Source organism: Mus pahari, chromosome 10 (genome assembly GCF_900095145.1).
Source record: "Mus pahari chromosome 10, PAHARI_EIJ_v1.1, whole genome shotgun sequence".
NCBI classification, from domain to species: Eukaryota; Metazoa; Chordata; class Mammalia; order Rodentia; family Muridae; genus Mus; species Mus pahari.
This window is the reverse complement of record NC_034599.1, coordinates 6778935-6801268: the sequence shown is the minus strand read 5'-3', so window position 1 is coordinate 6801268 and position 22334 is coordinate 6778935. Positions and strand designations below refer to the sequence as shown.

The 22334-nt window shown below is 34.6% G+C and overlaps 1 protein-coding gene across 1 annotated transcript in view; it reads left to right on the top strand.

The window, feature by feature from the left end:
• Positions 1-1228: 1228 nt before the first annotated feature.
• Positions 1229-22334, top strand: part of Cntn5 (contactin 5) — a 1169992-nt gene continuing 1148886 nt past the window's right edge. The window contains exon 1 of the mRNA XM_029543057.1: positions 1229-1550. The gene's annotated coding sequence lies outside the window, so the exon portion shown is untranslated. The remainder of the gene's footprint in view (positions 1551-22334) is intronic.

The following is a 22334-nucleotide window of genomic DNA, read 5'->3' as shown; positions in this document are numbered from 1 at the left end:
ATCCTGAGGGTACCCATTCAATGAAGTCTTGATGTTTGCATAACATGTGCAAAGAGCCAAGGACCAGGAAAACGACTAATTTTAATTACCAGGAAAGCTGTAAGAACGGGATCAGAGAGCTCCAGTGGTATCTTGGCTTCCAGCTACCGGCTCTGTGCGCCTTGCCAATTACAGCCTCTTGCAGCCACTGGGGGCCAAAGCCACGCGTAGAGGATCCATCCAGATGAACGCAGACTTGGGTTGGATGCACACACATGTGAACAGCGTGTGCTTCCTGGTACAGGTGCAACCCAAAGCTCACGCAGAGTTCCAAGTGTAGACAGGCTGGCAGAGAAGAGTGTGTGTGATTCCAGACTTGTCACGTACAGGTGCAAGCCACATGGAGTTGGAGGCAAAATGCATGTAACGAAATGTATTTCATAAATACTGGATTACCACCACACACATGAAACTGGAACACTCAAAAGACAGGGAAAGTGGAGAAACCTGAAGAACAATGACACTAAAGCTGCCACCTCAGATTTACTACCTACGCTATTATTTTCAACTCTGGACATTGTGATAGAAAATTTAAAAAAAAAAAAAAAAAAGCAACAACAAGAATAACAAACTGCTATTTCTTTTGCTGTTTCAGAACTGACTCTAAACCACCACCCCATTCACCACCCTCAAGGACAAGTCATAACACCCCCCAATCCCAGCACTCTTAGATGAAACTCGCATGTATACATAAAAGAGAATTGCCTCCCAGTTAGAACCTAACCATGCTCTCCAAAGTGCCAGTTCCGCTCTGGAGCCCACATAAGTGAGTCTGAGCCTCTGGCTGTCTGAGCTATCAACACAGCCTGGCAATCAGCAGGGACAGTGGCAGGCCAAGGGAGGAAAGGACCCAGAGTCTGCCAGCGCTGTTAGCTCTCACTGGAGAGGTGGCCAGGTAGGGGAACAGCCTTCATGACTTTGGAAAGAAAAAGATGGGGAGGGAATCGGTTAGCACGTGATGCCAGTGGAGTACCTTCTAAGAAAAGAAAGAAATCCAAAGCCCTGCTTGAGGCACACAGTCTTTTACAGGCAGGGACATGCTAAATGAGCCTTTGCAGCGCAAAGCAGTGAGGCGCCTGGCGACGGTGACAGCGCTGAGCGGGAGGGGCGCGGGCCGCTCCGGGAGGGACCCAACCAGTCGTCAGGGCGCGCGGCGCGGGGCGCGTGGACGCATTGGAGCATCCGCGCGAGCCCAGAGCAGCAGCGGGAGGAGGCGCCCACTTGCACCTGCCTGCATCTCTCAACTCCTCCGCCCCATGCAACTGACAGCAGCCAAGTGCCATTAAAACTGGCAGTCAGGAGGATGCCTCACCTGGGTCCCCTATGCTGGGAGAGGCAGGGCAAGTCAGAGGAGAATTCCCAGTGAAGGACTCAGAACTCTGCGATTTCTCTCTGTCACAGGCTGTGGAGCACCTAAGGAACTGCTCCACCTGAGGTGTGTCCAGGGCACGAGGATGGAAGATGAGGATTGAGAATCACCGAAATGGACAGAGGCAGCTGGCGTCTCATTGGTAAGTGACTGGCATTCCTTCGCTGGTGATTGCTGCCTGTGATGCTGCACTTCAGTTCCCAGCCACTTAGGGTTTTTGACACAATCACTTCTGCAAAGCCATCCTTTCTCGTCGTATTGCCAGAGGTAAAAACTGTTCATTGATGCTTGTTTAAAGACAGGGAAAACGGTGTGTGTGTGTGTGTGGCGGGGGCTGTTTGTTTGTTTGTTTTGTTTTTTCTCTGCTGCGATTTGATGTTGAAAAGTTGAAGCAAGTATAAAACCTATTGTATGTTTTTGTAAGCCACCAGAAACTGGAGGAAAAACGAGAAGCAAGTGCGCTTTTTGGATGGCAAATATCAGGAGAGATAAGAATGCTTTTTTACCAAAGTAATAAAATGCTTTGGAAGACAAGAATGAAATGGTGAGCTCAGGTCATGGCTGAGAATCTCACAGACAGAGTAACTGAGAATACAGACAGAATAACCTGGACATGTAGTGGTGCAATAACTTGTTAAAATTCAGGAGAGATGCAAGTAGAGTTCTGCAAAGTTTGGGAAACTGAGAAAAGCAGCACCTCGAATTATACTGAGTGATCTCCCCCACGTGTTGTGCATAGATGTTTGCTGAATACATGTTCCCAGTTTCTTATTTTTATAGGGATGTGGGGAGAGTGTTTTCTCAATTTCTATGACTATGATGTTCAGTAAGTTGAGGATTGCTATGACAACCTGAAAATTTTTAGGTTGCTTAAGTTTATTTTATCCAAAAAGACAAAGAGTTCACCAATATTTCAGAATAATTTTATGTAAAATTAGCATGAGTAAGACAAAAGCATGGTAATTGTAGGACAGGTTTGCAAGAGAGCTTTGATAGTACTATGTGTGTGAGGCTTTACCCATACACAGTTCACAGGCTTTTATAAAAAGAAGTCATTTAGGTAATTCAGCTCTCTGCTCTGATTCTGAGTCTTAGCCATGAGAAAGAAATGAAAACAGTTGCAAACCTTAAAATAGCAGTATCATTTAAAAAAAGAAACAATGAATTAAGCTTACAAACTGTTGTAAATGTAATTGGTTGTTACTGGGCTGCAGCACACCTTCTGAATTACCTCTAAATGACACTGCAAGCTATAAGTTCTGCATCCTGATTAACACCAAGACTAAACTGAGACTAAGACAGGAAGAAATGCTTACAAAAGTGTCAGTGGCCAGTGGTGAACAACTCACCTGTCAGGCTACCCATAATTTCTCATTTCATGCTGGAAGTATTTTAGTATTTCATGGTGCAAAGTCTAAGTCTTAAGCTTGGCAGGCATGCTTATATTGATGAGATGATAAACAGTCAATGACTATCTACGAATAGATTTTACAAAGTGGCTAAAACAGTGGAAGTATTATGTAAAAAGTCAACTAAATCTAATTAGTGGTAGAAGGAATACAATTAAGACTCAAAAGTTAAAACAATAAATGTAATATAGAAGAATTTTTTTGGACTAGTTATCTTAGTTGGAACACCAGAAGTAAAAGAGGTTAGATAAACAGACTGCTCAGGGTAAAGACTGATGTTTTGAGGTAAGGAAGGGTAAACACCTTAATGTTACCTAAAACTTCTGAAAACTACCAGAGTAAAAATTGTATTAGACCCCTTTTTGGTTTCATATGCAAGTAAATGGAAAATTAGAATACTTCGAAGTTAGAAAATGAAAATGATTACTATGATGAATTAAATGTTACACTTTGGCTTGATTCTGCGAGTTTCACAGACTTTTAGAAAGTATCTGGAAAGAAAGAGTCGTGGGATTTTTTGAATGGATGGCTGATATACCTGAACATTTCTCAAGGTGTGTAAAATTATTTTGGCCATTAGGGAGCATGAAACCTAATGGTGACAGGGTAATAAATCAGAAAAAAAAAAAAACTTAAATTTTACAAATAGAATATACTTATGTTTTAAACATTTATTTTTAAAATCAGCTGTGCACCAAAATATTTTTAAACTGCACTTTAATTAGTTTAAATTAGTGGAAAATGTAACTTGTTTTTTATATGTTTCTTTAAGTGTCCTTTTGTTTGATCATTTGGGGAACCTTTACTACCTCCAAGGTAGCAGGTAGGAGTGTGGCTTGCTGGCTAAGCTGACTTAGCAATTGGGAACAGAGGGTGTCAGTGAAGGGCAGAGCGCTCACCAGAAGGTAGCAAGTGTGTGGTGTACTAGCAAAGGCATTGTGGAGTTTTCCTTACTGGTAGAGGAAAAAAAGATATGTTTCTGTAAAGACTGAGATAAAATCAGGACAAATTGTCTGATTATGATACTGTGAAGATGACTTTGGTAAATAGAATTTAGGCATGCTCAACACAATTTATAACAGATAGAAGTAAAGCCATGTCACCAAAAACTCTCTATTCTATAATCTATAAAGCTAAGATATGTGCATTATCACAATTTACTCCATCCACACCATCATACACACTTGACTACTTATTATTATAATTACACAATAAATACATTTGAATGATCTTACTAGAACATAAAGAAATGCCTAATTTATCCTCAAAGACATATATGCCTTTATGTGTTTAGATTCTCAAACTCTGGCATCCAAAGCTTATATATATATATATATGCCTTTCTTTCTTATTCCCCAAAATACAAGTGTGGACTAACCCAGTTGTGTGTTTCTGAGATGCTGTTTTTCTAGACAAGTATTAAGGCTATATTAAGCTGTTTCATGAACTTCTCAGCACTTTAAAGCAGGAGAGAACCTGGTTGGAAGCTCAGCACTGTGACATCCATGCAAGTCTAGTGCCTGACCCCTTGTGATCAAGAAGTCCACAGTAGAAACCTGTTCACTTTAAAAATAATGAAGTTCATAAAACTCCTTAACACTTGAATTTGAATTAGAGACCATTGTGAACATTTTCAATCTCTCAGTTCTTTAAGGATATTGAATATTCCTAGTATGTGATTAGTAGGTTATGATAAATAGAATAAATTATTTTTTCAATTAGTATCAGATTTATTTTTTTAATAAATGACTTCTATTAAGTCAATAAAACAAATTATCTTGTTTCAATGCAGTGGCTATTAGGATAATTTTAAATGGCTTTAGTTTATACAGACTAAGTATTTAAAAAGCCATGGTTTATAATTAAATTTTCTAGTCAAAATTATTTTCACTGAGTTAAATGCATTGGACTTGTTTTACAAAAACTATTTATAAAACCTACATTGTGTTACATACTAAATTTCCTTGTCAAATTTAGGTGATTTTTTATCACTATTGATCTCAGGACTTAAAATGCAAAGCATTTGAGGATATACTCTGAAGCGTTATGTTGCCTCTGTCTGCCAGTGAAGCCCTTTCTGCATTGTTCAGAAAGCTAAACATGTGATCAACAAACAGGAGTTCTCCTCCCCCACTGCAGACAATAACACTCTTCAAACTCTGAAAAACAAACAAATGTCTATCTATGGGAATAATGTCTATGGTAACACATTTTCTTAATCTAGTAAAGTGGTGTGAATGTGTCATCTGTTACGATCTTTATAAACTATGGTATTGGCTATTTAGGATGCTATTCAATATGAGATTGCTTCAATCCCTGATATATTTTAAACAGTTTCAAATAAAGGTTCATTAGATGACATCAAGTGCAAAGTTAAGAAGTTAATTTTCCCTATGATTTTAAAATCAGTAATTTCTTCAAAATTCCTGCATTACCATTTTTAAAAATTTATCATTAGACTTTTTGTAACAAATGAACAGAATCTCATGTTCCATGAATGTGAGTTCAAATAGTCCACACTTCAGTATGCACAGACCTGATGAGTTTAGGTTTGTTAGAAGCACATCAGCCTTCCTCCTTTCCAGCTTGTATCGCTTGATCCCCTTTAGTTATGTTACTGTTGTAGCTAGGGCGTCAAGTGCTATAGTGAAGAAATATGGAGAGCAGACAGCTTTGGAGTTCATGTGTTTTCATACTAATACAGATAAATGATCCCTGTGACTGTTACGAAGTGTGAACCTGCTTCTGTTTCCATCATGATGAGTCCTGTGAAGCTTATTTGAGTTAAAAGCAGCTAGATTTGGGCCTGGATGATGAAGAAAGTGGTCAAGGCTGATCAAAACGTTTACTTTGGTATCATACTAGTAGAATCCTCACTAGGAGTTGAAACAGCAGAGTCATTTTTTGACAAGATCTAGAAACACCTCATCATCTCCCATAATGCCTTTAGTCACTACCTGTTCTGTTCATGTTGTCACAATATTGACAGGGACTAAAGAATAAATGGGCTACCTTATGAAAAATCCACTCTGCAGTACATCAAATTTCATCTGTACTTGCACAGATATTGAACTTCATGTTTGAAGGTATGTTTTTAATTAAAAAGATGCTCTTCTCTAAATAAGCCAAGTGTAAACATAACAGTGGGAGAGTACAATCTCTTTGAATTCACCTAGAATTTCATATGTGATTTCATACAAGATTGTTCCATTCAATAGTGTGGTATTTGCTGAGATACTATGGTACTTCAGACTTTAACATTACAGAATTATCCTCAAACTCCCTGCTGGTTAAAATGAATACTAATGAGAAGACACAGTAAGTGACAATAGGAATTTTAAAAGCAGTTCATACATTACTGGAAAATCATTTTTGTTTAGGTAACATTTCATCTTCATTAGATGTTACATGGTTCACTGGGCAACTGGTCTAAATTAAGTGTTATCTCTGAAAACTTATAAAACATTCTGTTTATATTAGACAGGTTTGCCTTTTGAATTATTTTTTTTATTTTTAAATATAGCTTTTCAAAAATCTCTACTAAATTAGCTTAATTGCATCTCTTACTATCTTGAAAAATATGAAATAATTGGTTAGTGATCATTTTAAATTATTTAATTTAATTTTATTTTAGTTATTTTGAGAAGTACTTCAAGTTACAGCCTTATAAGGAATCTGGAACATTCATCATCTCAAACTAAGACAGAGTCTTTAAAACTGTTCTTTTCTTACATCAGTGATGCAGTTCTAATGACAATTTGGGTGGTGATTATTATATTGTATCACAGTTGCTGAAGTGACTATTTCCCTAAACAGTGACATATTTTGAGTTATTGATGTAAGTCAACCTGTGAGAGAAAAGTAAAACATGCAGATTAATGTCCTTAGGTCTTGGAAGGATCCATGTGCTCCTGATCACATGCCCATCATGAAGATTAATTAATGGTAACAGAAAATGTGAGATGTTAACTTTGCTAGAATAAAAGATTTAATTAGGACCCAGTTATATTCCAAGGCATGTTATAGCATCAAATTAGATTAACATGTAGTAAATGTAATTCCTGTGTTTTCATTGATTACCTGAAAAATGTTGACCTTTAAGGTTTGAAGGGTTAGCATGTAGGTTCATTAACTTAGAAACAGACTGTTGATAAAACAATAGGAGAGCTTACATGCTATGTGAAAACCTTTGTAATGAACACATGGGGCACTCAAAAGTGACCTCATGTACAAGAAAATGTAGAAGTTTTATCTAAGAAACTTGAGAAGATTTTATAATAAATGTCCAGTATGAGACTCAATGACAAAAAAAAAAGGGAGAAATTAGAGTGAGAAAATATCATAGTGAAATGTCAATATTTAGTTAAAACTTAAACTGGGAATTCTTTGGAATAATAGTGTTATTGCATCATTTGATAACAAACCAGAAAGCATACCTCTTAAAGAATTCTTTCTTCTGTGTTTTAAGATTTAAACGTTAATTCCATATAAATTATAGGTTTACTATTATGTTAGAAAATGAAATGAAAAAGATGAATCTGTAATACATTTAGATGATCTGAAACAAAGTTCTAAGTTTAACTGAATAATAATTATTTTAGGGTGAATATATATGCTAAAAGCTACAGTAAAGTTGATAGCTTTAATAATTGCTAGGATTTCTCACATAATGTTATTTTAATGATGAGTTGTCTTGAAGCTTTAATATTCAAATTGTGATAAATATATGTCTGTAGGTGTGAATAAGAATTAATTTAAATATTAGGTATTTTGTCCTTTAAATATTAAATATCTAGAAATTCAAAATCTAAATGTATTATAGACAACGTGAAGAGGTGTTGTTGAAATGATTTATCTGCCCTACGCAAGGCTTTTTGGAATCTAAATATGTCCTTAAAATTTACAAGTAGTTCTTGTAGAAACTATAAAACATCCTTCAGATACAATTAATGAGAAATCCTTGATATTCTTTGACTTATTAATTTATTTGATGACTTATTTTCCTAAAATGTGTTTTAATTCTTTCAGTAATCTTAGTAAGACTGCCTACTTGAGATTTAAATTCATTCATTGAAGTTTGAAATTATAAAAGTTTACAATATAGATTACGTTACCTTGTAAGGCTGTATTAATGTGTTCCTCATGTTTTCAGGGGCATTGTAACTATACAACCCGCTGAACTAGAATCAAAAAAATCTCTCTTACTCTTAAGCTTCTGTGCTAATTACTCTCATGAGCCTCCGTGTCCAGGTGCAGTTCTAACTAAAAAGGAAAGGACATGTGGATGAAGCATGGAGAGAGGGGGCAGGGTGAGAACACATTAATTGGCTACAGACAAGGGAATTTTCCCGATTATTCTTTGGATACTGCTATAATTTTTCTTTATGGAATCCCCTAGGTTGGCTTATTCATGTGGGTCCTAGCTCTGTTAGCTCAGTTTCCTTCACAGAGTCTAAGTTATTTTACTACTGTGTTGTTCTAAGATCCCCTTAACCAATGCAAATGAACAGAGTGTCATAGAGTGTTTGGAATTTGAATTGTAGGTTTTAGTTTAGACTATAATGCATAAGCTATATGATATAATTTACTGAAACACTCTTTATTGTCTTAATTATCACATGATAATAGTAGCCATTAAGAAATAAACATAAATCATAAAATGAGAATTTTAGGATTATTAATACTGTATGTGTAGTGTATCATTATGCTATATTTATAATGAAATTTCTTTTTAATTTTCATTGTAGCTTAAAACTATGAAAAAGCTCTATTTTTCATGGGTTGTGACAGTATGATCACTGTAGAAGGGACTGCAAAAAATTTTAAAGCCTGTGTGTCAATCATTTGCTGATCTATGTGATTATTTAATCAGATAATTTAACTAGACAGGAATTTTTTAAACAGAAAGGGAAACCTTTCAGAAATAAAATAGCTTTATAACAAAATCAAAGCCATACACTAGCATCACTGAAATACTGTTCAGTTAATAGAGGGGCTGACTAGCCCACACAAGGCTGTGTGTTCTGTCCTCAGTACCCCATGAACCTAGTGTGGTGGTACATTCCTGTACCCCATAACTCCAGGAATGGAGGCAGGAGAAGGACGAATTCAGGTTGACTCTTGGTTACAAGAAAAGTTCTATGTCAGCCTGAATTTCTTGACACGATAGATATTTCAGATATAGAAATAAAGAGAAAGTGGGAGAGAATGGAGAAAGGAGAAGGGATACAGGTGAGGTAGAGGATGGGGAGGAGGGAGAGAAGGAAAAAGTGCTATCAGCAGTAATTCTGTAGATTATGTGCAAATACAAATGATCAATGTGATGATGCTTTGAACTGTCTGCTCCAACAAATGGAAGCATTAACCCTTGACCATCTTGGTTTTATAGACAAATATTAGCTATTGATTGTGGAAAAATTGAAAGGGTTCATAATTGTAAAACAGTGGTAAACCTTAATACGGTGGGCTCCTTTCAATGAATGAATAGGGAGCCTTTAAAGAGCAACCAGAGAAGCATGATTTTGTTCTAAATGGAATATTGCCTTTCTCAACAAGAGTTGGCATTTTATAAAATATTAGCTCTCCTTTTTCCTTACTATAAATGGACAACACATGACTTTCCCTCTCTTTATGAATCCTTCAGAAAATTAAATGCTGTGAATTTGAGAAGTTCAGGTTCTGATCCAGTGTCATTCATGTTTTCCTGAATTTGGAGGTCTTAAGGAGGCAGGGGATTGAAAGGGAGAATTGAGTACTGCAGTAGCAGAGTGACCTCGCTCTGACATACACAAGCCAAACCCACAGTTGGTATGCTCAGAGAGAACAATTGGCTGGATAGGCTCAGCTTTGAATTTGACACAACTGATTTTTAGTGTCTTTCTCTTAGTGACACACAAAACATCCTTGCATTTCTGGGAGGAGAATTATAGTAGCCTTGTGACCAAAGTAAGAAGGGAATGAGAATGAAGAAATCTCATCAGAAATGACACACTTTACCATCAAACTCAGAAATCACAAGAGGAGCTCTATGGAGATTCAGAAATGAATCCTTTTTATCTTGAGGCAAAAAATACATGCAAGTTCAAGGTTTAGCTTAGAGTTTTATTTTTCTTTTTTATTAGATGTTTTCTTTATTTACATTGCAAATTTTATCCCCTTTCCTCATTTCCCTTCCAAAAATTCCCCTATCTCATCCCTCCCTTGCTTACTAACCCACCGACTCCCACATCCCTGTCCTGGCATTCCCCTACACTGGGCATCAAGCCTTCACAAGACCAAGGGCCTCTCTTCTCACTGATGTCCCACAAGGCCATCCTCTGCAACATATGCAGCTGGAGACATGGGTCCTCCATGTGTACCCTTTGGTTAGTGGTTTAGTCCCTGGGAGCTCTGGGCATACTGGTTCGTTCATATTGTTGTTCCTCCTATGGGGCTGTAAACCCCTTAGCTCCTTGGGTTCTTTCTCTAGCTTTTTCATTGGGTACCCTGTTCTCAGTCCAACGTATGGTTGTGACCATCCAGTTCTGTATTTGTCAGGCACTGGCAGAGTCTCTCAGGAGAGAGCTATATTAGGTTCCTGTCAGTAAGCACTTGTTGGCATTCACAATAGTGTCTGGGTTTGGTAACTGTATGTGGGATGGATCCCCAGGTGAGACAGTCACTGGATGGCCTTTTTGTCAGTTTCTGCCCCAAATAGCTTAGAGTTTTAAAAGATAAAACTAATTTAATTCTGCCTAAATATGCATGGATATTAGAATTTTAATTTTCTGAAATTAAACCACTTTTACCAGGTCCTTGCGTGCCACCCACAATGGGTGATAATACTTTTGGTTCATGTTTTTGCTTTTCATGATATAATTTTATTTGCACATGTTGAATGTGATTATATCTCTTTGGAAATTTTTTTCTTTAGGTTGTTTGGTTGTTTTTACTGTAAAAATTAGGTCTTTATGTTCTTTTAAACTATTACTTACATCAGAAATTCTAAACTGAGGGAAAGGCAGATGGTTTCAATATTGTGTAATAACAAAATGATGCAGACTATACCTATGCATATACTTAGTTCCTTCTTTCATTTTATTATGGCTTTTACTACTTTAAAAGTAATCTTTTGAAAGAGTCTTCTTAATTACTTTTTATTTTTGAGGTTGTACTCTTATTAAAATATTACCTCCTTTTCTTTCTTCCCTCCAACCCCCCCACATATATATTTCTTCCTACTCTCCTTCAAATATATGGCTGCTTCTTTGTTTATTTGTTATTGCATGTCTATATGTATAAATATATAAAAGGTAATATGAGGCAGATTAACTAATAATACATTTAAATTCATATTTTACATGGTGAAACAGTTACTAAATTCTAGAGCAAAAAATAGAATTGTTTGAGTATAAACACATTTTACAAAAAGTTTTTTACTAGAAATGACAATGAAATATATTACTATCCTGATTTGTTTGTTGATGGCTTCATCTTGATGACTTTGTCAATAAGAGTTGCAAAGTAAATATGTTTTATTATTTATTTGGTAAATACTATGCCACTTTAATGATGTAGCATATCTAAACAACCAATCAACCTCTTCATCAAATATTTACTAAGTAGTCTATTGTGGAATATCAAACAGAAATGAGTAGTAAAAAGAATAAGGATAATCTCTTTCAAACAACTGTGATAAAGCTTTAGAGGGTATGAAGATGTTGGCAAAAAGGAAACAAAAATCAAAGTAAGAAGGAGACATTCAAATAGGAGGGGGAATTAAAGGAGGTAATTTCATTATGTACAGCAAGGATTAAGTAGGAAGTCCCATTGTGAGCTATTAAAATTTTCCCTATAATTGGTATTTCAGGCAAAACACGGTTGCATTTTTAAGTGGATTTTTCTTTTGAGATGATTTAAAGAATTGAATGTCATTTATTTTTTCTGGCTTGAGCATTAAAAAAATTCACACGTTCAAAGTAAGCATACCATTGCTGAGACAGTATTTATGTGAAACAAGGATGTGGCCTCTGTTCTATTTTCTCACTTAATTATTTCACCTTCAGAGCTTTTAAATGATCAACTCCTTCCACTTAACAATGCATAACAGTATATTTTCTAAATTAATAAAAATTCTGGTGTATCTTTTGCAGCTTATAATGATTGAGAAAGTTGTCTATCTGAGGCAAATTTCTCTTTCATCTGAAGGAATGACTTTATTAGATACTGTTACCATTCTATCCCAAACACTCCAGGAGAATTTAAATGTTTGTAAATAAAGAAAAGAAGATTCTCAGAAATCAGTGCCTCTTCTCAGTATTTTCTCTAAGAGAAAAATAATACAGATATCATTTTATAGATGGTTCAATGAAGAACAATATTTCATAGAATTGCTTTCCAGAAATAAAAATAAGCCATAATGATTTTTTCTTCTAATGCTTTACTTAAGATGGTTTCGGTGCTATAGAACAGCTTCAGTAGGTTCTCCAGGACTTTCTGTAAGTCAGGAGTGCTCTGCTGCATTGTGGGTGTTGAAATCTGACTACCACATATGCTCAATCAAAGATGAAGACATCTAAATGAATAAACAGTGCTGTCTCCATCTCCTTTTACCTTAATTTTATGGAATTAGCAATGAATAGCGTAAAAGCTAATGAAATACATTGTGTTATAGGTATCTACTATTTAAGTATCTGTCAACTGATGCTTCCTGATCCTGTGTGTTATTAATCTTACCAGCTTTGGAAAATGCGAGAATGCAGACAGCTTTATATGGCTTTATTTGGGGAGATAGTTAGTTTAAAAGGGACTGCTTGAGTCATGCGATAATTTGGCTGCAATGTCTTAATCTCTCTCCTTTTGTGTATTTTCAGTCCTGGCCATATCAACTTATATTTCCTATAAAGTGTACTAGGGCTCTACTTTTTGCTCATCTTTGCTGATGACTTGCATGTGTAACATCTTATTGTATTTGAAGTAGCAAGGCTTCGTGAATTTGATTCATTTTTCCTGATAATAGCTAATATTTGCTGTTACGTTTTCAAAAGTGTTATGTCCTGTCCTGTAGGGACAAAAAGTCAGTTCAGAGATTCTGTCTGCTTTGCCATCTGCATATTTTTGTGCTATTCAGTTTTATAAGTTATATACATGTTACTCAGCTTAAAAGGGGAGATGGGGTCTGCAGTTTAGACAGTGTTAAATAATGTTTTGGTAAAGTAAAATAAACCAGATACAGAAAGAGTATTTTGTCACCATGTTATATGTGAGACTCTTTAAAAAAAAAAAAAAAGCCCAAAATCATAGGAACAAAGTAGAATGAAAAAAATGCTAGTCACGTGATAGAGAAACACTGTTAGCATGAGAATAAGGGCTGCTGAGGTGGCACAGCTGGAAAGCCACGTGCTGTACTCAACAGTTCAGCTCTTAGCTCACATAAGGTGGGAGTCAGGCTGAAGCTTATGGTACTCTCTTATTTTCACTCACGCTCACAGACATAGCACACAAACAACTATAATAATTAAATAACTTTTAAGAGAGAGGGCATGAAGAAGTAGAAATGTGGACAGAGCAGTTAAAGTCAGGAAAGTTGGGTAGTTCCATTAGATTGCAAGAGGTCCATAGGAAAAGCATGACCTTAAACACTGGGCATCTGTCATGTGAGTAGATTGAGAAAGTGACATCACCTGACATTCAAGTTTATTTGCATATATTGCAGATATGTATATTAAAAGTTTTACATAACAAAATGAATCAAACCTTTGCCATCACAACCAAAATCAAAGAGTAGAGTGAAAGCCGAGTCTCACACTTCCAGCACATGTTGCCAAGTCCCATCTTCCTGACGTGTGCTAGCCCATCATACTTTTATACATGCATCCTTCCAAATATGACATTTTTACTGTACTTGTGTATCTGCAGAACAGTTTAAATATTTTTGTGTACACATAGATTATTTCATGGTAAGTATATAATGGTTTATAAATCCTTCTTTGAGATTGATAAAATCATTCCAAATATGAAAACAAATATAAGTGAATTAAAAACCCATCTTTGCATTTTAAAATATGTTTTAATTATACCTGGGAGTAAAGCTACTGGGTCAGAAAAAAAGAAACTCTATTTAAAAGTTTGGTTTCACTGATAACTATATCTCCATGCAGGTAAAATCAGGAAGATATTCTTCATCAGTCTTAGTGTATATTTTCCTACTGTGCCCAACTTAGCTTGCTATCTAGCTTCCTCTCTGTGCCAAGAGAATACAAAATAATAAGTCTCATTTTGTTCTAGTTTATTTTAATAACGTGAACTTCTTTTTCTATGTTTGTGCCTAAAGTTTCTGTCCATTTCCCAGGTTAGCTCTCTGAGGGTGAAATCTTTTCCCTGTTCATTTTATTTGATAATAGAAACCAGGAGTTGAAAATGGTTTGGGATGAAATTTCTTAGGAAATGAATGCATGTCTATGATAAACCAAAGATAATTAAATAAATAGTACTGTCTTCCTCTCTCTCACTATTGTGAACAAAAGATTTAGTGGTGGTACAGCCACAAGGAGAATGCTCAGGCTGGGTAGGTACAAGAAGGCTAAACCTTCTGTTGTGTTTGATTGAGCCTTCCAATTGCTCTTGCATAACTTCCTGCACTGGCGAGGTCCTTGTCTAGTCTGCCCTTCCCTGCTTTGCATCATACTAGTCTGACCGAATAGCCTTCTGTTTGTTTGGTCTGGTGGTCAAATTTTCAGGAAACTTTGTGCTTTGTGTTGCATTCATCTGTAGGATGCTGCTTAAGAGCAGCACAGCTTAATATTGCTGGGATGAAACACCATGACCAAAAGCAACTTGGTGAATGAAAGGATTTAATTCACTCACACTTCTAGGTAAGTGTGTGAAGTCAGGACAAGATCTTGAACAGGATAGGAACCTGCAGGCAGGAGCCATGAAGGGGTGCTGCTTATTGACTTGCTCATCTTGGTTTGTACAGTCTGCTTTCTCATAGAACACCAGACAACAAGCCCAGGGGTGGTACCACATGTAATGGGCTGGACCCTCCCCAATAAATTACTAATTATACAATTGGCTCACAGGACTGCCTACAACTCAATCTTATCCAGTTATTTTCTCAGTTGAGGCTCTCTTCTCTCAGGTAACTCTAGCTTGTGTCAATTTGTCATAAAACTACCCAGCACATAATTTTATACAGCCTGGAACTATAAACATTTTATGTTTTAGATGGAACCACACAAAAGCCAAACCTGTCTTTACATCTTCTTACATCTGTTGAAAATATTTGTTCTCCACAACCTGATGCTCCCAATTTCTCAGTAAATAAATGTAAATAAAAATGAGTTTTCTACCATGTGTGTTTTTCAGTTTTACAAAATATTTGTATAACATTTGTACTGAAATTTTCAGTTCAACAAACTATTAATTTTTAATACAATGTAATCTACACAATATAATGCCTAAAATACACCAACATTATAAACCAGAAATAAGAAACAATTATTTTTATTATAGTAGGACACAAGGTAAATTTGCTCCATACATATTCTTGTATGAGTTGTAGGTTGGGGCTTGACTTTGACCTAAATAGATCAAAAAAATAAATAATTTCTGTTATTTATATATTTCTAATTTAGAAATTGAAGTATTATGTAGTCTTCAATCCTGTGCTAGCACATTTTCTATACTTGGGCCTAGCTATATATTATTTAAAAGTTGTTGTTCTACTGTTTTGAATACAATTAAACATCATAACTAACCTATAATCTAACAAAATTATCATTTAATAACAGAGAAAACTGAGTGATATGCCTTGTTTATTTAAAATTAATTTTAGATAAACTGAGTTAAAAGAATTTTAAGTCAAGTATGATTGCAATGTTCATAAAAGTGAAGTATTTCCCTGCCTCTATTCTGACAAAATATAACCCAGCAACTCAATGATTCATCTTCACAAAAAGAAAATAGTTATAAACAGCAAAGAGCAAAAGAAGAAAGAGAGGGGAGGGAGAGAAGAAAGAAGGAGAGAGGGAGAAACAATCAGACAGACAGAGACAAAAAGACAGATAGCCTTTGAAAGAAAAAGAGAAAGTAAGGCAGATACACAAAGAGAAAGACAGAGAGACAGAGAGACAGAGAGACAGAGAGACAGAGACAGAATGAGAAATCTCTGAAAGAGAAACTGATTCTGATATCCTGAAAGGAATGCCATGTTTGAGCCCCCTGAGTGTCTGCATGCCTGAGAGCCTGCTCTTAAGCCTTTCTTAGCCTTCTGCTTTTGTTTTCTCTGCTTTAAGGAACTATTCTTTCAGCCAGTCCCTTCTGAATAGAAGTTCAGTGTCATCAACAGGGATCACCATTGAACTGAAGCAAGGATCAGCCTTTCTACACTCTTATTTTTCTATCACTAAAGAAACGCAGGCTGTTATTCTTTGCATTCTTTTTGCTTCAATAAAAACACTAAACAGCAAAAGTGAAATCAAAGACCAAGACTTCCTTTTGAAACCAAGGGAAAATAGCAAGTTTTAAGCTGTCAGACACAAAATCCTAAGCCATGGTCACACACATCCAGTGTCACAGCACTGAAGTCACCTCTCACTGTGATTTTACAGAGTAGCGGGTAGATGCAAAAGCAATAAAGAAACTGATTATTGCTTCCTTGGGCTTTGTGTTGAGAACTGGGTCTCCTGATTCTTTCTGTAGTATCCATGTAAAAGGAAGGCTTTCCTGTGTCTTCAGACGTCTATGAGGAAGTTTCTGAGAAAGGTTCAAGAAGCAGAGAACGGTCTCAGGTGTAAGCTGTGCAAGAGCACAAAAAGCTGAATTCAATGCTCAGTACCAACACAAGCCAAATGTCATGACTACAGTCAAAATGCTGGAAAGCTGGAGGGGGGAGGGTCCTTGAAGCTCACTGGCCAGTCAGATTAGATAAACTGAGATGCCGCCCTTACAGTGAGACACCGGTTCTCAAAACGTAAGGTAGGCTGCTTTTGAAACGATGCAAATATTGACCTTTGAGTTCCGCCTGCTTACATTGTACATTCTTTCAGTCTTTCATGTTCACACATAGACACATTCATGAATACAATTGCCATGATATGAAAGAATGCTTATCATCATAAAACATCAAAGAAAAGGATTTTTAAAAATTAAAATGGATTTTATACATTTTTGTTGCCTTATTTTAGGTAGTGGGCTATTGAGAAATTATTTGATGAGCAATAGACACTTATGTCTGCTTAGTGTCACAGTATCACAAGGCTATGACAATCAGATTAAAAAAAAAAACATATAAGTATTTTGTTAACAACAGAAAGGTGGGATGAGAATCGGGCAACTTCACACTGTTTTATCAAGGTGATACACGGAACATGGTTTTGGAGAAAATGGCGAAGTTGTTACAGGAGGAAATGAATTCTGACAATAAACAACCCAAATGACAGAACTAATGCAGTGTGTCTAACTGTATACAAACCTGCATCCAAAGACCAAGGAATCTCATTAAGTCTTATGGTATTAGATACAAGCAAAACCTACTGTAGCAAAGATTCATCAAAACAACTATAAAAGGTATATTAAATACACATTTCATGCCAGTCAGGTCCAAAGGAGAGTATAATCATCTCGTAAATATCTCAGAGAAATAATGTACCTCAAAAGTTAAAGATGTGTGTGGCCCTCTCCTTGAAGAAGATACAATGCTACCACTTTTATTATTCATTTAATACAAATACTTTCTAAGAGTTTGTATTAATTGTTCCTCAATTTACTCAATGAATGGGGAAAATGTAATAATTTTTCTCATAACCCACGAAAATTTCTTAACCTAAGGTAGGTTTACTGCACTCCTAATATTTTCCTAGTTATTTAATATACATAAAATGGACATAAACTCAAATGGTAGAAATAATATTAAAAATTAGAAAAAATAAAATTTCACTCATAGTGCAATAAGGTGCTATACCTTGTCCATTCTCAGATCATAAATGCTGTCAAGAAGAACTAAAATTTACTACTTTAACGTTTCACACACAATAGATAATGTTCTTCTTTTATCTTAAAAAATATTATCAGGAAATGGGGTGGAATTGAAAGCATTAAATGTTAGTTAGTATAAAAATATATCCATATATCCAAGTAGGTATTTTGTATTAATTCACATTAGTATTCAACTATCTAATGTTCTTATTTCTCTGTTAAAAGACATACAAACAGAGAAAAAAATATCATACAAGCATGACAGTTAATATGGATTATAAAGACTTTAACCTAGATATGAATGTAAACACTTTTTAATATATACATATATTTTAATATATACATATATTTTAATATATACATTACCAAAACAAACAGGTAATATTTATTTATTGAAAGTAGCTGTTTCATAAGCTTTTAAAACACTGCCTCTTGCTCATTCATCTTATATTAATAAAATATATTTGCCATACAATTATTAAAATCAAGAAGTGTAAATTATGATACTGATTTTATAATTTTATCTGCCAGAGAAAGTGAAAAACACACATATTCTTACTTAGTAAGTCTTTTAAAATAGGGCATTCAATTACAGTAACAAATGTACTTAACATTAGGGCACAACAGAGATAAATAATTTTACGTTTTTTACACAACTCCAAAAACAAAAATACAAAGTCACATCATTTACAACAATTAATACAGGAAATGCTAATTAATTGATCCAGGCTCTGGGTCATAAAAACTTCTACAAGAATCTGAGACTTTACATTAACAATTAAACCTTGAGCTTAAAATATCACAGTGACAGCAGCTATGGATAGATAGAGACTTCTTAAACAGCTCTAATGTATATACACATAATCTCTTTATGCTTCTGAAAAATTGCAAATATCATGTATATGTTTTTATAGCTATTTACATTTTAGTAAGCTATGCAAAATTATTTGGAAGTGGAAAACATAAGTTATATTTTCACATTTTATCTAAATTCATTAAATGCATTTAGCATATTTTCAAATTTTAAATATGAAGTAACAGAACAGTTCATGTATGTATAAAGTAAAGCAAAATAAGCTGATTAATGGACACGTATAGCTTCAAGATTAAAATAATCATTCCTGGACTATTTAAATCAGTTTGTGATTTCTTCCCTTTTATTAGCAGTTTGTCCAGAAGGCTTCATGGTGAGTGCACACACCTGTCTTAATAAGATAATAAATCAAGTCATGGTGTCAGTTTACAGAAAAATTTGAAGGTCATCTCAAACATTGAATCAGTGGAATGTCTTTGAAAATTTTTCTAAATTGGATTTGGGTTACTAGACAACAAAAGGCAGAACAAGGGTACCAAGGGGAGGTGATAAATTGGGCTGGCATTCCATGGCATGGTACCAACCATTTAAAAAAAAAAAACAACAGGAATGTGTATCAACTTTAAAGAAAATCAATTATTGTTGCAAAGACTCAAGCTTTTCCACTTTTTCTCTATTTCTAATACTCCATACATTATAATAAAATTCTTAGAGAAGAAGCTGAAAGAGATATGGTTCTGCAGTTTGGATCACATATTATTCTTTTACAAGAATGCCTGTAACTCCAGCACCCAGAGATCTGACATCCACTTCTGGACTCTTCAGGTGCATGTGTTCAAGCACATATATTTACATACAGAATACCTGTATACATATAATCATAACCAAAATCTATTTTTAAAAGAATATTCAAATGTCATAATTCAATGACAAAATTTCACAAATTCATACAAGTATCATTAGCTGGATTACTAAATATGAAATAGATACAAATTGACTCATTAGGATAGGTACTACTTGTTTTTTATTGCCTTCTTAATAAGCTACAATGCCTGTGTGAAGCTAACGTTTTCAACTCTGGGGTAACACCTGCTCTGCATATTCAGCTTGGCACAGCAGTTTCCAACTAAAAGCCATTCCTCTATAACACTCTGTATATGTTAGTAGCAAACCCAAACATAATTCAATAAATAGAATGATGATTTAGTTGCATCCTAAGCTCATGTCTCCACCTGAGACATTTTCTTTTCTGAAAACTAGGTGTGATTCAGACTTACACTGCTTAAAATGTGTTCATTGTATGAGTTTGGCTAAAATAGTCTATAACAATACCCTTATGAAAAATTCTACAATTTTTTTCAAGATAGCTGTGAAATTTAGATATTGACATATAATAAAATATATATGCATGCATTCAATTATTCTTTCATTTTTTATGAGTTTTACTACTTTTTCTAACTAATCTTATAAAAGTGTCTTTATTTTTTTATTTTTGAACTTATAGTGTAATTAAAATATTATAAAATATTATTAAATATTATAGTGTATTAAAATATTACTCCCTCTCCTTACTTCAAACCTTCCCATTCAAATCCTCGATTTCCTTCTTTCTTCATTCTTTGTCTCTCATTACTTCTCATTGCCTGTCTATATGTATAAGTATATACAATGGAATACTAATAATTGATAACAAATTTCAATTGATCTTTATATATTGAAGATAATGTATGTTAGAGCAAAAAATAGAATTGTTTGAGTACAAACAAAAAAGTGTTTTTCCATAAATGAAAATGAATATATTGCTATTTTGATTTTATCTGTTGATGGATTTATCTTGATGGCTTTGGCAATAAGAGTTATAAAGCAAATATACTTTATTATTTATTAAGAAATACCATGCTGGGTGGGTAGGTGAGCGGGGGGGGCGTTATAGGGGACTTTGGGGGTAGCATTTAAAATGTAAATGAAGTAAATACCTAATAAAAATTGGAAAAAAAGAAAATAAAAGAAATACCATGCTACTTTAACAGCATAGTATACCTAAACAATCAATCAATCAATCAATCAATCTCTTCATTAAATATTTACTAAGTAGTCTATTATTGATTATCAAACAGAAAGGAGAGTAGAAACAGATAAGAATAGGCTGTTTCCAACGATTGTGATAAGGCTTTATAAGAATGAACGTAAAGCAAGACATTTGGACAGTAATTAAAGAAGACAATTTTGTTATTTTCAACATGGAATAAGTATGCATTCCTATTATAAGCTATTAAAATTCTCCATAGTTGATATTTCAACCAAAACAAGTTACATTTCTAAGTAGATTTGTCTTATGATATTCCATATGAGCAATCATACTCAGTCCACTTTGGATCCCATGGAATACAAAGTTCTCTTAAAGTGAAGTTTAATTGTAAAATTGAATAAATATGAGATTATGACTTAATGGTAGCAATCGAGTTAATGTCATCCATTTATTCACCTAACCTAAATAAAGAAATTTAAGAGGAGAGTCAATTTACCAATTCAGGTTTTGATGGAAACCTTATATTACTCATTGAAGTGTAGTTGAATTTAATCTTCTCTCCTTTGCTAAATGACATCCATAGACACCCTGCCTCATTCATCTGCAAGCCTCTTTAGGAACAAACACAATTGAGGTACCACTGCATAAAATAAAATTGATTAAATGAGTTTTTACATGAAGTCCCCCTGATAAAGACTGGAAAGAGGAAGAAAGGATATATATTACTAATAACAGAATAACTGTTTTCAAGTCCAGTGTGAATACTTGCACATTTATCTGGCATCTATAACGCCTGCTCTCCACTGGATGAGGACGACTGATGATGATAGACTGGGACTTCAGGGCTCTACATATTTTGCCAACGTTCCTTAGGGCTCTGTTCACCTTCGTTTTCTGAGCTTTGTATTTGGAAAGAAAGAATTACATCTTGATTGTACCATTTCTAATTTGATTTCCAAATGCCCACTGATTGCATGAATCTAGTGGGTGCTGAGGGCTTTTACAATTAATTAGTTTTTGTGATAACTAGTTTTTGTTTTCTACAAAACAGTCATTAATTTAAATCTTATAACTGGAAACCTAAATGCAGGCCTGTGAAGCCACAGTAGAGTTATGTCTGTAGAGAATGTGATTGCCTCTGTAATTCTCCAAAATTGAGAATTACTTCCGAGCAAGATGCATGATGAAGTGTGCTGACTGATATTTTATCATAAAGAAGAAAAGTAGAAAATGGAAATATGTGAGATATAAACTTTTTAGATAATATAATTTCCAAGATCAAAGTGAACTTTTATATTTAAAGAAACAAAAACAAAGTAATGTTTATAATAGGATTATTATTTGAAATGTAAGCTTTTAAAATTTAAATTGGAACAGGGTTTCACACTTTTTATGGCTATAATATAAGCTCTGGTGTTATTAAATGATATAACTCATCAATAGCAGTTAATATTTCAAATATAAATCAAATAATTTTAAATACAAGAAAAATCCATATTTAATAAAATGTGCACTTGATGTTTCGTGTTTCTTATGTTTCATGTGTGTTTTTATGAGAGAGAAAATATCTGAAGGTTAAAGACAGCATGTGGGAAGAACACCTCTTGCACTGTATCTAGCTCAGCTAGTGGGTTCTGGCAACAAGTGTCTTTGCCAAATAAATTTTTTTCACTCCCTGAAGATGTTGATTCTTAATTGAAATAATAAGTCTTCTTGATG